The sequence below is a fragment of the Cupressus sempervirens genome, chromosome 10 (genome assembly GCF_028749045.1).
Source record: "Cupressus sempervirens isolate cs-2001-9-10 chromosome 10, ASM2874904v1, whole genome shotgun sequence".
Classification (NCBI taxonomy): domain Eukaryota; kingdom Viridiplantae; phylum Streptophyta; class Pinopsida; order Cupressales; family Cupressaceae; genus Cupressus; species Cupressus sempervirens.
Window position 1 is genome coordinate 134,304,980 of NC_143127.1, and position 15,898 is coordinate 134,320,877.

A 15,898-nucleotide genomic window follows, 5' to 3' on the forward strand; every position below is an offset into this window, starting at 1 on the left:
AAAAACTTCTTAAGTACCTCATTCATAAGCTGCATGAAGGTGCTTGGGGCATTTGTCAATCCAAAGGGAATGACTAACCACTCATAAAGATCCTCCTTGGTCTTAAAGGTAGTTTTCCACTCATCTCCTTCTCATATTCATATCTAGTGATAGCCACTCTTGAGATCTATCTTTGTGAAGTACTGAGCTCCACTCAAACAATCCATAATATCATCCATCCTTGGCAAAGGAAATCGATACTTGATGGTTATCCTATTTATAGCTCGAGAGTCTATACACATCCTCCACTCTCCATCCTTCTTTGGTGCCAATACTGCAGGTACTGCATATGGACTTAGGCTCTCCCAAATCAAACCCTTCCTCAATAGCTCCTAAAATTGTCTATTTATCTCCTCAGTTTTAGTAGAAGTCATCCTGTGAGCAACCTTGTTAGGAAAACTAGCTCCTAGGATTAAATCTATTTGGTGACTAATTTTCCTTACTGATGGAAATCCTTTTGGAACATTATTAGAGATGACATCTCCAAACTCACCTAATAAATCTAAAACTTGAAATGGTATTTCACTACTACCTTCCTTATCTTTTCTAGGAATCAAAGCATAACACTTATGTTGATGTTTCATGCCATCTAAAAACTTCCTTCCATCAACAAGACAAATCCTAGCATTGCTACACACCTTTTCACCTTCCTTCTTCATGGGCTTCAATTTGTGGCGAACTCCATCCTTTGTTAGAGAGTATGTGTTTGCATGACCATCATGTACTACATGCCTATCAAACTGCCACGGTCTACCCAACAATAGATGGCAAACATCCATTGGAATAATATCACAGAGAACTTCATCATGGTAAGTCTCAATTTTGAACTTCACCAAACATTGTTCACTTACCAGGACCTTATGAGCATCCTTCACCCAAGTGATCTGATAGGGCTAGGGGTGTTTCTCCCTCTTGAGTTTTAGCTTAGAGACCATCTCCTCTGATACCAAGTCATCAGTGCTACCACCATCAATGATCACATCACAACATTTATCCTCCCACTTGCACTTGTTACGGAATAGACTCCTCCTTTGTCCTGGTTCAATCTCACCACTTAGTAGGACCCTTTCATTTACTAAAGTTTCTCCTCTTTTTGCGTCCTCTAAATGTGATGACTGTGCATCCTCATCCACATGAGCAACCCTAGCTTGACCCTCAGCTCTCCTGTCTGTGGTGGGCATTCAAAGGCACGATGACCTTCTTCATTACAATGGAAATAGGTACCACGAAAGCCTCCTCTTCCTTGTCCACATCCTCTACCTCTTCCTCTCTGATTTCCAAAGCCTTGATCATAGAAGCGGTTAAAACCCTCATTCCTCTGGTTCCTACTAGTACCCACATCTTCATTTTTCTTTTGGGTCTCATTTCGACCTCTAGATGACCTACCACTGCCCCTTCCTCCTTGACCGTGCCCTCTTTGTCTTTCCTCAAACCTTTTATTTAGTTTCTCTTCAACTCGTAGGGAAAATTGGTATGCTTCTTCAACACCAATCATTCTTACCAGACTTAATTCCTCCTAGATGCTAGGTCACAACCCATTGATATAATGAGAAAACTTCTTATTTTCTTCTACATGCCCTACTGTATTCAAAAGTCGGTAAAACTCCTCCGTATATTCTTGGACTGATCTTCCTGCCTACTTTAACCCATGCATCTTCTTAAACAGATCAAGCTCATAGTCAACAGGAATAAATTGCTTCTTCAATTTGTCCACCATACGATCCTACCTTGTGATCTTATCCTTTCCTCTTCTATTTCTTTCCAATTGAACATCTTGCCACCAAATCTTGGCATGGCCTTTCAATTTTTCCTTTGAAAGATTTACCCTATCTAGATCCCTAATATCCTCATATTCAAAGTACTCTTCTAGTTCATTGATCTAGTTGATCAACTCATTTGGTTTCAAATTTCTTAAAAATACACCCACATCAATTGTAGGTCTTTTCCCAATCTTAGTAATGGCCCTAAAAAGCCTTTCCTCTTCTTGATTCAAAACTTCCCCATCAACTTCCCCTTCTAGTCCAAATTCTTCTTCATCATCGTCCTCACTTTCGTCACCTGTAGCAACATTTGCTCCCCTACGGAGCTCGTCCTGCAATGCTTGGACTTGCCTTTGGAGGGCTCCAACCTCCTCAGGATTAATAGTTCTATCCCTTCCACCACGCTCTCTTCATAGAGGCATCTTCTTAATTCAAACCCACAACCACACAGTCCTGTGCAAACTGCCTCACAGTCGGCGCTCTGTGTACACACTAATGAAAACCTGCTCTGATACCACTTGATGGGCACACAACCCAGCTTAGAATGGACACAATAGGAAAGGAAAATTTTTATTGTGAAAATATGCTATTACATGCAATACAGAGAAAATGGACTTCAACACATGCCCTATGGGCTTACAATAGCACAAATTTGGAGATAAACTCTTCTCCCAATACCTTCTCTCAAACTCCACTCCGAACTACCTTTTACAATGCTAGAAATGTCCTTAAATAGACCCCCAAAGGGTTAAGGATTAGGAATACATTCTAGAAAGTGCTAGTTGGCATCCAATGACCAAATAGAAGGTTCTAGAATCTACATTAGAATTTGGCATGAAATTAGAAGAGTCCAGAAACGGTAACCAAACTTTCGGGAGGCATAACTTTTGAATCGTAGCTCTGATTGACGAACCATTTACTCATAGCCCTATGGACAAGCTTTGCTCATCCCCCATTTTTTTGGCCCTATACATGGTCATTTAATGCCCTAAATCTGACTTTGAAGCATCCTTAGGAGGTCTCCAAAAATTGAAAAACTGCAATAACTTTCAAACTATGGCGACTTTTGACCTAATTCTTTTTCTAGAATGCTCTAAATTACAATTACAATCATCTAACCAATTTACACCTCTTAGTTCACCAAAATGATGGCTCAATTACATACTCCTATTTTTTAGGCATTTTCATGTATCCTACTGTGCTCAAATACTCTAACCTAGAACACTAATAGTGGAACTGAGAGAGTTGGAACCTTTATTTGACCTAAACGGGTATCCAAAAATGAAAACACATGAAACAGAAACTAAGTCTAAGTACATTTTTTTGGGTGACATAGGATTGCCCTTATACCTCTGGATGCTCCTGCATCACATGTTTTTTATATGTTTTATGTTATATATTTTTTATATCATATGATGTGTTAAAGATACATTCATGTTCGACATGTAGGTCAACATAGTTATGATAAAAGATTTCATGTTCACTTGATTCATTTCTAGCATTTATACTTGCATTGTATATGGTATCGATATGTGGTTGACTTTGCATTAACAAGTGTATTTAGAGAAATTGCTGATATGTAATAATGATTGTGATTCCAGTTATTCTCCACTATTTGTCGATGTATATATATTTTTCATCTAAGAAATGGATATTGAATTATATAGTTATGTGAAAAAAATTGACTTTTGACTTTTCAAAATTTATACATTTCTGCATACATTTCCACATCTTGAGGTTATTTGCATATCTAACAATTGTTGTGATTTTTGATCTTTACATTTTTTGAGTGATTTATACATGCATATATTTATACATGTAGTTGTGAGTATGTGTATATACTCAGATACATACATACATACATACATATATATACATATATATTTATATATATGTATGTATATATATATATATGTATGTGTATATGTATATGTATATGTATGTATATGTATCTGTATATATATACATATATATACATATATAAATATACATACATACATACATACATACATACATACATACATACATACATACATACATACATACATACATACATACATATATATATATATATATATATATATATATATATATATATATATGTATATATATGTGTATATGTATATATATATATATATGTATATGTATATATATACATATACATATACATATACACATACATATACATATATTCCTCTTCGCAACCTTATTCATCTGCTTATCTTACTCTTTTACTCTTTTGATTACATTTTTTTCTTCATTTTTTATACATACATATATACATGCATTTATATGTATGTGTGTATGTATATATACATATTTATATTGTTATGTGTATTTGTATACACATATATATCTATGTATATATATGTACATGTATATGTGTGTGTATACACACACACATGTGTGTGTATATATACATATACATATATTTGTATATGTATATATGTATATATTTGTGTATGTGTATACATACATACATACATAGATACATAGATACATACATACATATATATTGTTGATTAGATCAATTTTATTATTTATACTTTTGTATATAATATATTTATATAATTCCTTTTAAAGTTCTTTCTTTAAATTTTATTTCTTTTTTTTGGTTAGAAATTTTGGGAATCTATTTATTTCATTTCATTTTATTAGTTTTAATTTGATCTTGTACTATCTCTTTTTGATCTTGTACGAAGCCACTATGTGACACTTGTTACACACAATCTAATCCACAAGTGCATCTCTTAAAATTATATAGTCCTACTCCAGTCAACACTTTGTAAGATGACATCATAGAATAGTAAACAATAAAAATAATTTGGCTCTTGGCTTAGAGTCAATAGTTTTTCTTTTTAAATCCTTCGTTATTTTAATGATATATCATGTGATCCGAAATATAAATAGAGACGACATACTAGCTCAAAAACATGTCAACATGTGTATATATATTATTTTCAAAACTAATAAAATTATTATTCAGTAAAAACATTGTGCAAGGATTTATATAGAGCTCTGTTTGTGGTATATTGAATTCTAGTTTGCCTCCCTAATGGGCACCGAGAGTATAATTAGAGCGCTTAGTGTACTGAGCAGGTGGTCTCTGATAATTGGACGGCTTCCTGGTCTAACGGAAAATGAAATTGAAAACCACTGTAACACACATATATAAAGATTATCAGATCCTCATTATTTAAACCCGCCGAAAATATTAAAAACTGTATTTCACATTCCATATACTCTGTTCTCTGCCAGTGATTTGCATGTTTATATGTAATTCTGGTTTTCAATATTACTGATCTCCTCAAGTATTTTTGAAGAAATCTAGTTTCTAATATTTTCTTACAACATAATCTAGTTGTTATCATCCTTTTTTGAGTAGAATATTGGTTTTATTGTTATTTAAAGTTACAACATGTCATTGATTTTAACGTAAATCTTCACTATCCAAATTATGTATTAATGAGTACATGATTTAGGTTATTTTGGTATTTTAATATTACTTATTTATTTTTTAATTAGAAGTAGAATCTAATTTTTATTTTTTTATTTTTAAAATATTAAAAATATTCTATTGTATATTTATATTGATATTGGTATCTTTCATTGTTCTAATAACATACATTTTTCTATTGAAAAAAAATTAAAGTAAATGATAAATGTTATTTGTATGTTACGATTATAAATAATTGCATAATTCTCAATTGTAGATAATAATATGGATGTCATTTTAAGAATATATGGCAACTTTAATTTAAGACTTGCCTCTTCTAAGAAGTAATCAATATCATGAACAAAACAAACTAGTCTAAATCACATGTTGTCAAGTAATTATGATATTAAAAAAAGTTAATGATCTATGTACTTGGACATATTAAATGATGTTTTTGGTTAGATGTTCACTACTATCAGATGAATTCACAATATTCAAATTAGAAATTTTAAATTGGAGACCTAATACATATCAAAATAGATTTATTGTCTTTTATTCAAGAGAATAAGTTTTTATATGGACCTAAAACCCTTTATAGACATCTTTGAAGGGTGATATGGAATTGTGACCACTACTAGATATTCATTATTATAGAACTACAACTACCTAATGACAAAAAAGAAACCCAACAAAGTATCATACTACACACAAGGTGCACTAAACAATAGGCTAAAATCCTAAATAGATACATGTTTTATAAAGATCTTGAAGCCTTACAACCTAAAATGGGAAATAAATCATGGGAGTTACTAACTTCTCATTACCTTGTATTAGGTTACAACAACCACATGAGTGGTAATGCAAGTTAGTTTCCTTCATTGATAGAAATTTCATATCTGAAATTAAGATGGGAAATAATGGAACCATTCCCATTGTGGGCAAAGGATATTTTATGATCCACATCAAGCAAGGTGAGAAGAAGTAGATAAAAAATGTATATTTTTCCCCGAGTATGAAGCACAATTTGATGAGTGTTGGACAACTCATTCAAAATGGTTACAAGGTACTGATGGAAAATGAAAAGTGCATCATTCATGAAAATGAAGAGAGTAAGAAGATACTTGCAGTAGTTCAAATGGTGAAGAACGCTATGTTTCCCTTGAAGATAGAGGCATGCTTCTCTTCTCATGGTATTTCTGCACCTCCCAAACATGCATGTACAATAGTACATCAACAATTAGCTCTTAGGAGCATGATTGAAGAACCCTCAAAGCTATGGCATCTCAGGTATGGACATCTTGGCTTTATTAGTTTAATTTACTATCCAAGAAAATAATGGTAGATGGTTTGCCAAGGATTGTAGATTCATGTAAAAAGTGTGAGGCTTTTATTTTGAGTCAGCAACATAGGCTTCCCTTTATTTGCGGTAATTCTAGAAGGGCAAGGGCACCATTAGAATCGGTGCATTCTAATTTAGTTGGGCCTATGCAAACCACTTCTATTGGGGGGAGTACTTATTTCATGACATTTATAGATGATTTTAGTCGTGGGACATGTGTGAATTTCTTGAAAAGAAAATATGAAACATTTGATAAATTTGTTGAATAATTTAAAACCCTGGATGAAAAACAATGTGGTCACTATGTAAAAGTCCTTAGGTCAGATAGAGGAGGGGAGTATACCTCTAATTTGTTTGTAATTTTTTGTAGAAAGAATGACATCAAGAAGGAGCTTACAACCAATTATACTCCACAACAAAATAGAGTAGTTGAGAGGAAAAGTAGGAGCATTGTTGAGATGGCAAGGAGTGTTATGAAAGTAAACAAACTCCCAACTGAATATTGGGGAGAAGCTATAACAAAAAAAATATACTTGATAAATAGATGTCCTACAAAGTTAGTTCATGAAAAGATTCCTCTTGAGGCATGGTCAAGAAATAGATGGATAGTAGAGCACTTGAGAGTGTTCGAATGTGTAGAATATACACATGTCCCAAAGTAACAAAGGAAAAAGCTAGATAAAAAAATTGTGAAATGCATCCTCATAGGTTATATCTTGGAATCAAAGATTTATCAGTTGTATGATCCAATCATCAAGAAGATCATCATTTCAAGAGATGTGGAGTTTCCTGAAAATCAGTCATGGGATGGCTTAGTGGATGAATCTTCAAGAACATCAAGTAAAGTGTCAACTATAGATGAAGAAGATAAAATTGGTGATCAATAAGATAATGGAGTAGCAAACATAGATAGCTACAGACAAAGGCAAAAAGAAAGCAACCTCAAACATGCAAAGTTTCAGCTCCTAGTAGCTCAAGACAACCTTAATTTGGCATGCAAAATAGTAGCAACAACAACACTAAAATTTAGATCCCACTCTCACCTCCCTATTGCCAAGAAAACGTAAGAGTCTAAGGGAGATATACCAAAATGAAAGACATGATGAAGAGTATAATGAGAGTGTCAATTTTGCATTATTTTATCATAGTGATCCAATCTACTTTGAAGAAGCTATGAAGGAGGGAAAATGGTGTAATGCCATGGATGAGGAAATGGCTACTATTCAAAGAAATGAAACATGGAAGTTAACTACTTTACCTCCCAAGTAAAAATTAATTGGAGTTAAATGGGTTTACAAGACCAAGTACAATGTGGAAGGAAAAATAGAAAGGCATAAGGCATGATTAGTAGTCAAGGGGTACAAACAATAGTATGGCAGAGATTATGATGAGACATATGCCCTAGTTACAAGAATGGAAACTGTATGTGCTATCATAGCAATTGCAGCCTAGCACAAATGGAATGTATATCAAATGGATGTGAAGTCTGCCTTCTTGAATGGTGTATTGAAAGACGAAGTATATGTGGAGAAAAAACCCAGTTATGAAGTTCCAGGTGAGGAACACAAGGTGTATAGATTGAATAGATCTCTATATGGGTTCAAGCAAGCTCCATGGGCATGGTATAGTAGAATTAACTCATACTTGATAAGTAATGGCTTTGGCAAAAGTGATGGTGGCTCACACTCTACATCAAGGAAGCAAGTGGTAAGGTATTGATTTTTCTTTTGTATGTAGATGACTTAATCTTCATTGGAAATAATAATTTCCTAATTGGTGATTTCAAAGAGGCCATGGAGAATGAATTTGAGATGACAGACCTAGGTCTCTTGAAGTATTTTCTAGGTATAGGATTAAAACAAATGCATGATGGCATCTTCATCTCTCAAGAAAAATATGCAAATGAGATCTTGGAGAGATTCAAAATGTAGAAAAATAAGACAACCCCAACAACACTAGCAGTAGGTCTAAAGTTGAGCAAATTGCAAAAAAAGTGTGAATCCAACATTATACAAGAGTATAGTTGGAAACTTGATGTATTTGTAAAAACTTGGCTTGACATGATGCATGGAGTAAGTTTGATTTCTAGATGTATGGAAACTCCAAATGATTCTCATTGGAAAGCATGAAAGAGGATAGTTGGGTATGTGAATGGTACCAAGGGATTTGGAATTTAGTGTACCAGAAATAATGATTTCAAGTTGGTTCGTTACACTGATATTGATTGGGCTAGAAGCCTATATGACAAGAAGATCACTTTTGGATTCATATTTCATATGGGCTTGGGTACAATTTCACGAACATCCAAGAAATAACCTATTGTTGCTCAATCTACAACAGAGGTTGAATACATAGCAGCGAATGCAACAACATGTCAAGATATTTGGTTAAGGAGAATTTTGATAGATTTGAATGAAAGGCAAGAGGATGGAATGACAATATTTTGTGAGAACATTTTCTCAATTTCACTTTCAAAGAATCTAGTCTTCCATGGGAGAAGCTAACATATTGAGATTAGATATTACTTCATTAGAGAGCTAGTGGAGAATGGAGAAATCAAAATGGAATTTTTTAAGTTTGAGTAATAGCTAGCAGAAATTTTCACTAATCTATTGGGCATAGAAACTTATGTGCTTCTAAGAAGAAGTCTCAGCATAGTTGATTTGGATCAAGAGTGATCATTATTTATTTGGCTTGAGAGAAAGGGGGAGTGTTGAAAATAGTTAGTTTCCCTTTGAGCCAAATGCCCACCTACTTGCCTGACACATTAAACTTGGTAGGTGAGTTTGAAATTCAAAAAGAGAGGGAAATGTTTTGAGACAAGTCAAAAGGAAATGAATTCTCATTCATTTCTATAAGTAGAGAATCAACAAAGAAAGGAAGGACTAGAAGAAAGAATATTAGTACAGAGTGTTTAGAGTGTAGAAGGAACATGAAGAGGATCAGAGTTGCAGTAACACATGATCAATTCTTTTGTTTTGTACAAGTTTTGTTTGTTTGTCATGTTGAAGTAGCAATTGCTCTAGGCATTATTTTATGTAGCACTTCAGTGCTATAATTTTACATTACGAATAGAAGTTGTAAGTTAAAGTATTTCTTATTCTAGTTGAAGCCCTATGTTCCCTTATTTATAATAGTTGAAATAGTTTATGAATAAAAAGAAAGAAAGCATGCATATTAGTCGATCTAGTCTTTTCGCTCATTGTTGTCTTATTTCTATCTACTCTGCATTGTGTTTAGCATTTGAGAAGATTAGAGTTGCAAGTTCTCTATTATTATCTTTGTATTTCAATGGTGGAAATAGACTAGACATCAAGTCTGTTATTGACTCACTCAGTTCTCTTGTCAACCAACCCCTCCTTGTGTTAACTTGGTCAAATTGTTTGAGTTGTACCTATCAAGTTACAATTGAGTCCACTAAGTTCCATTAACAAGCTTACCGAGCTCACTTGATCACTATATCTATCAAGCTCACTCAGTGTAGTGTTTTTTGCGCCCCTAGGTGCTGAGCTCTTTCCATTGGTGACCAAGTCACTTAGGACCCACATCTATTGCAGCCAAGTAAATCTACACTCAACTGATTACCAAGCTGAGCAACTTGACACCCACTGCCTATCACTTGGCTACTTCAGGTACTGAGTAACTCGACATTAACTATTTTCTAAGAAAAATTCTATTGGTGAAGTTATGTTTTTCACAATTTGGTTTAATCTTTCAAATGGGATGATCTTCTCTCTTCTCTTTTCTTCTAATTGTATCACAATGAGGAAGTAGAGTTTTCTAACTAGTTCTTTCTCTATGGAGTTATCAAACTAGTTTATTATTAATAAAATATTTAATGACCCCATCCATTTTTATTTTTAAAAAAATGTATTTATATTATCTCTAGATAATAATTAATGTGTCATTTACTCAATAACAGCTATATCAATTCATATGTCAATTTAAAAAATCATTATTAACGGGTGAGAATCTGAAATAGATATTAGATTTTTTATAATAAAAACTTGAATTGTAATTCATTTAATGAGGGATGTGACTAAATTTATGAAACTATTACATATAGAACTAGCTCCTTAAGGCTGAAAATTTTATAAACATAAGCCTAATAGTTTCTTTTTTAGTACTAAGCAATTATTTCTTGAAAAAGATTCATAGATTATAAACGGATTGAAATATCTTAAAAAAATTTTTTTTTGTTTTTTTAAAGAAAGCTTCTCTTGGAAGAAATAGAAATGTTATTTCTAATTTACAGAATATTTAATTGGTTACAATTTCTTTTTCACAATATCTTTGCTAATAAAGATCTTATTGACAATAATGTCAATGGGTTGATCCCATTGTCTTTACTCGACAATCTAATAGTGGGTTCAGGCATAGAGACTATATGTCTCCTTCATAGTCACACCTCTGTGGTGAGCCAGAGCTTGGCCTTTCTGGTTTGGAATTCCTTCTTCGACTTAGTTTTTCTTGACTCTTTTTACATTGATAAAAGGGGAAGTTAACATTGATAAAAGGGGAAGATGAACTCGTATTAGATATAAACTATAAAGCTTCCACATGTTCAATGTGTTTATGAGGCCATTGACAATATGTTCCATTGCCATTTTATTCACAACAATAACTACCTCAGCTTGTCCCAAATCACATTTGTGGCATCCTCCAATTTGTAGATGCAAACCTAACAGTCTTCCTTCAAATCTTTCATGCCCTAAGCAACAGCTTAGCTACTAGCCACAATCTTATCCAAAATTTTATTTCTAGAGAAAGAGGAATTGACTTTATTAGTTTTTTGTTTTCTGATATTTATCTCATAGTTTTTTCCTATTATTCTTCTTCACATCTCGAGATTCATGTCTCTTTTGCAAATGGCTGACTTAGAATAAATCAAAGCCCTTTTCAAGTTAAACTAATAAAAATGTAAAATAAAGGTTAATTGCAAGATAAGAAATCAAATTCATAGAGATAAGAGTCTACAATACAATAGTAAATTGTGAGCCTCTTATCTGAGACGTCTTATATTAGAGTCTACTTAAGCTTAACTAATAATAATAATTAATCCCAACAAATCATAATAATTAACTACGATCAAAAAAATCATGAACAAACCAAGAAAAGAACAAAGTAGATATATCACTGGAAAGCATCTCTTTAACCATTCTATTCTAAAATGATCCGAAATATCCATCAAATTTTATAACTAATTTTATTCAATCTGTAGATGGCTTCACAACTGCGAGATCGATCTCTAAAAATACTCTAATTCATCTACCCAATCATTCGTTCCATATATTCCTTGACTACCAGTGAGTGTAAACCTCATATCTAGTCCTTCCACTTTTTTACCAGGTATTGGTAAGAATCCCTCGAAATCGAAATCTTCGAGGGAATAGTATGGGCATGAGAGAATATCATACTCGACGGATTGCAGAGATGAACAAATTTTATCAACAGATTGCATTGATGGAGAAGAGATATTCTCAACTACAGGGTGTATGAAACCACATCCATTCTCTCTCAAGAGCTCGTCGCGTGATAAATCCCTCAGTGGTTTAGAAATTGTCCTATTTTTACAACTAATAAAATCTTGATGCATTGATAATCTAATCGGCCTTGCCTTGACTGGAGAGTGTTGCAGGATAAGATCATCTCCAACAGGAGTATGATTTGACCGTTTGTTTGGCTTTCGAGGGGTCTCCTTTTGGAGAGGGTTCTTCTTCTTTCTTAGGCGTGCAATCCAGTGGTTCTTTATTTCATTTTCCGTCCGACCAGGCATTCGTCCAGCTATCAGAGACCACCTGCATTTAAGTTCCACAAAATCATAGATTGGAACTATTTATCCATCAATATATGACCACCTCCACTTAAGTTCCACAAAATCATAGATTGGAACTATTTATCCATCAATATATGTTTATATATTTGTTGTGAAAATAACTTCTATTTATCAATTAATGAGCTTAAAGGACTTTCTAATGAATGGTTCATAAGGCACAACACTCTGTGAAAGTTTCGTAAATGGGGTTACAAGCAGAATGGATTTTTAACCATCGAAAAAACTCCATAGTTAAGTGTGCTAGTGCTACTGGGAAGGGTAACCATCCCCAAAAGTAACTGTCACCTATATCCAATGACTGCTAAGTGTTCCATTATCCTCATAAGAAATAAATTCATGCTACTAATGAAACAATAGTCAATAAGTTTGACTAAAAAAAACTATACACAGTTACATATTCTTATAATAGTTGAGAAAATGGAGCAGCTAACTTAATACTTAAAATCAGTATTGAGTTTCAAAGTATTTTAAGGGTACCTGTTGCCAAGCAGTCTGTGCAATCAAAGAATGAGGTCGTCCTCATCCGATGAAATATTTCCTCGCTTAACCCCTGGACGAAGATAATTCAGCCATCGCAATCTACAACTCCTTCCACATCGTTTCAGACCTGATAAAATGGAATGTTTGAGCTTGTTGGAATAATGTGAGAAACATTACATTTATATCATTTTACCTGCTTTAGTGGGTAGAGACATCCAATTCCGAACGCCATGAATGGAGACGTATTCTCTCAAAATAGTGTCTTCTTCGGCAGTCCATGTCCCTCGGTTGATCGGAAATTGTTTACCACATCGAGGAGACCTGCACATTTTTATGTAATCATTAACTGCTCATCAAAATGCCTGTTTTAATTAAACCTATAGTACCATGTTTATATAAGAAAAGGTGCTATAAAATCCATATTTGGTTTCGGATGCTTCATTCTTTTCAACGAAAAGAGCATTTTCCATTTCATATGTGAAGATTGATAAAGGAAATTTTAAATCAGTCGCCATCTTAGTTTCGGTTCAAAGTACCTGCTGCAAAATTTTAAATGCATAATCTAGCGAAGGATCTTTTGTATCGACCCGTGACTTATAAATATCTTTACCTCCCACTACGGTTTAGGGCAGATGTGCTCCAAAACGACCATCGAAACTTGATGGACTTTTGTTAAAATTAATGAACAAAAGTCTAGGTTAGGTTCATATTTTTCAATTTTGGTTGTTCGGTTGGTTGTTGTACTTTGTTATTTGTGTGACTTATACTGGTGTACGTTGGGATGGTTCGTATTTCTGATTAGTAGTCGATTAAAATTATTAAATCCGTTCTTCCTTATTATTCATGGAATCGAAGCTATAAAAAATAAAGTAAGTCTGAAAGCGATAGGTGAGTGAAGTGTAAAATTGTTGAGTGCCGCTTGTAAAATATACTCTTCTAACACATTTTTTATCGTAAGTTGTCAAAAGTTAAGTTACTTTTTAATGATACTTTATATGTCAATTGAATTCTATCTAATTAAATATATTGTTTTTAAAAATATTTTGTATTCATTGATTTAAAAATATTCTAAGTCGAAGAGGTTTCAGATACAAGTGGGCTAATGTCGGGTCCCTAAAAAATCTATGTTGTGACCTTCCGTAGTTGATAGCTAGAAGGCTTCATGCCTTGATGGGTTGTCTCATAGGTTTGAACCCTCCATCAAACAAAACAAAATAAAATATAGCTACATACAATAAGTATTTTCTATTGAGGAGTGCTTTGATTGGATCTTTTATTTTTATCATACTAAGGATTTGGGTACTTCAAATAATTGTAATTTATTAAATAATATATTTTATGTGAACGATGAAATCTAAACATGATATATAGACAGAAATCAAATATAATATTATCTTACATGTCTCATATCTTTAATAATAAATTTAATTTATGTTTTTATTTGAAAAATAAATGAAGTTGAAACATCCATGTCCCCCCACCCCCCCACCTCTCTCTCAACTTTCATATCTTTAATAATAAATTTTATTTAAGTTTTTATTTAAAAAAAAAACTTAAAGAAGTTGAAACATCCAAGTTTCCTCTCTCTCTCTCTCTCTCTCTCTCGACCTAGTTATTTCTACCAAGGTTCTTTGGCAATGCCCCTAAGACAGGGTCAAGGGGCAATACCCTAGGTGCACTCCTTGTCACAGTATAAGGTGGGGTTGAGGAGCAATGCCCTCACGTGGGTTTTTGAGGGTAGCACCCTAGAAGCCAAAAATGAGCCTATTATTGTAAAGGGTGAAGCTTCTATTTTTCTGTTGGATGACTTATTCTAGCCCTAATTTTTTAAGTGACAAAAGCTTGAACAAAATGGATTAGGGTTAGGGATTTTCATAATGTATCTTGATATTGTAGCTTCTTGTGACGATATTGAGTTATAAGGGATTGTGGATTGTAATCAATAGATAATAATAATATTGGACTTGTTGTTGGTGGACGTAGCCCATGGATTGCATGAACCAAGTTAAATCCTTGTGTCTTCTATTCTCTTCTATGCAATTTATTATTTTATGATATTGGTTATATTTTCTATTGGTCTCTCTAAATATTTTTGTCCATTAGTGTTAAAAACTTAGTCATTGACTAGGTCACTATGACCAAGATACTCTATATAGGTTGAGTCATGTATATAAACTTGTATACACCAAGTTCTATAGGAACCAAGCAAGTATGTGGTGACCAAGTATTTTTAATGTAAGATGAGTGTAATGTTAACCAAATATTTCATATATAATGAAATTGAGTTATATAGATGGTACACCTTGATCACTATCACAACGAACTCTCTTAAGAGCCTCTATAGCTTGAGTTATGGTTTTCTTGTATAAGCCAGCTACCCATTATATCAAGTTTAGTTCAAATTTTTTGGACTTGTTCAGGAGGAACTCTTGAAGCATCATCCCCATCTTGAGATGAGTGAGAAGAGTTTTTCAACATATTAGAATTGGAATCAGGAAGAAGTGAATTCTCATCCGGGATCCTAAGGAAAGGAGAAGAAGACTTAGGATCAAAGATACCCATAAGTCTACAAATTTGTCTAACCAAAAAAGTAGAAGTAGGACTAGAAGTAATAAAGCTTATAAACCAATGCAATGAAAATGAACTAAACTAAGAAAATATAAAACATGAATATTTTTTATTTTAAAAGACATTTTTCAATTTTTTTGTATTTTTAAAATATAAATGCAAGAAATTTAAATAGCATGCAAGATTTAACATAAAAGAAAAATCTAACACCAAGAAGATAAGATAAAAGGAAATCTAACACCACAAAACATAATAGGGAATCTAATTCCACAAAAGAAAAGAGGGTGAGTGTGTCAGGTTCACAAAAATGAATAGAAGAAAAAAATGAATAGATGAAAATATGATATGAGCGGGAATATAGGATTTATGCTTACCCAAATTCCCAAAATGAATGATCAAAATTGATTAACCACAAGTAATCAATGCACAAATGAATAAAA

General features: G+C 33.2%; 1 pseudogene; it reads right to left on the bottom strand.

Moving 5' to 3' along the window:
- Positions 1–11,703: 11,703 nt before the first annotated feature.
- On the bottom strand, positions 11,704–13,219 carry LOC149532972 (transcription factor MYB1-like; annotated as a pseudogene).
- Between the last annotated feature and the right edge of the window lie 2,679 nt (positions 13,220–15,898).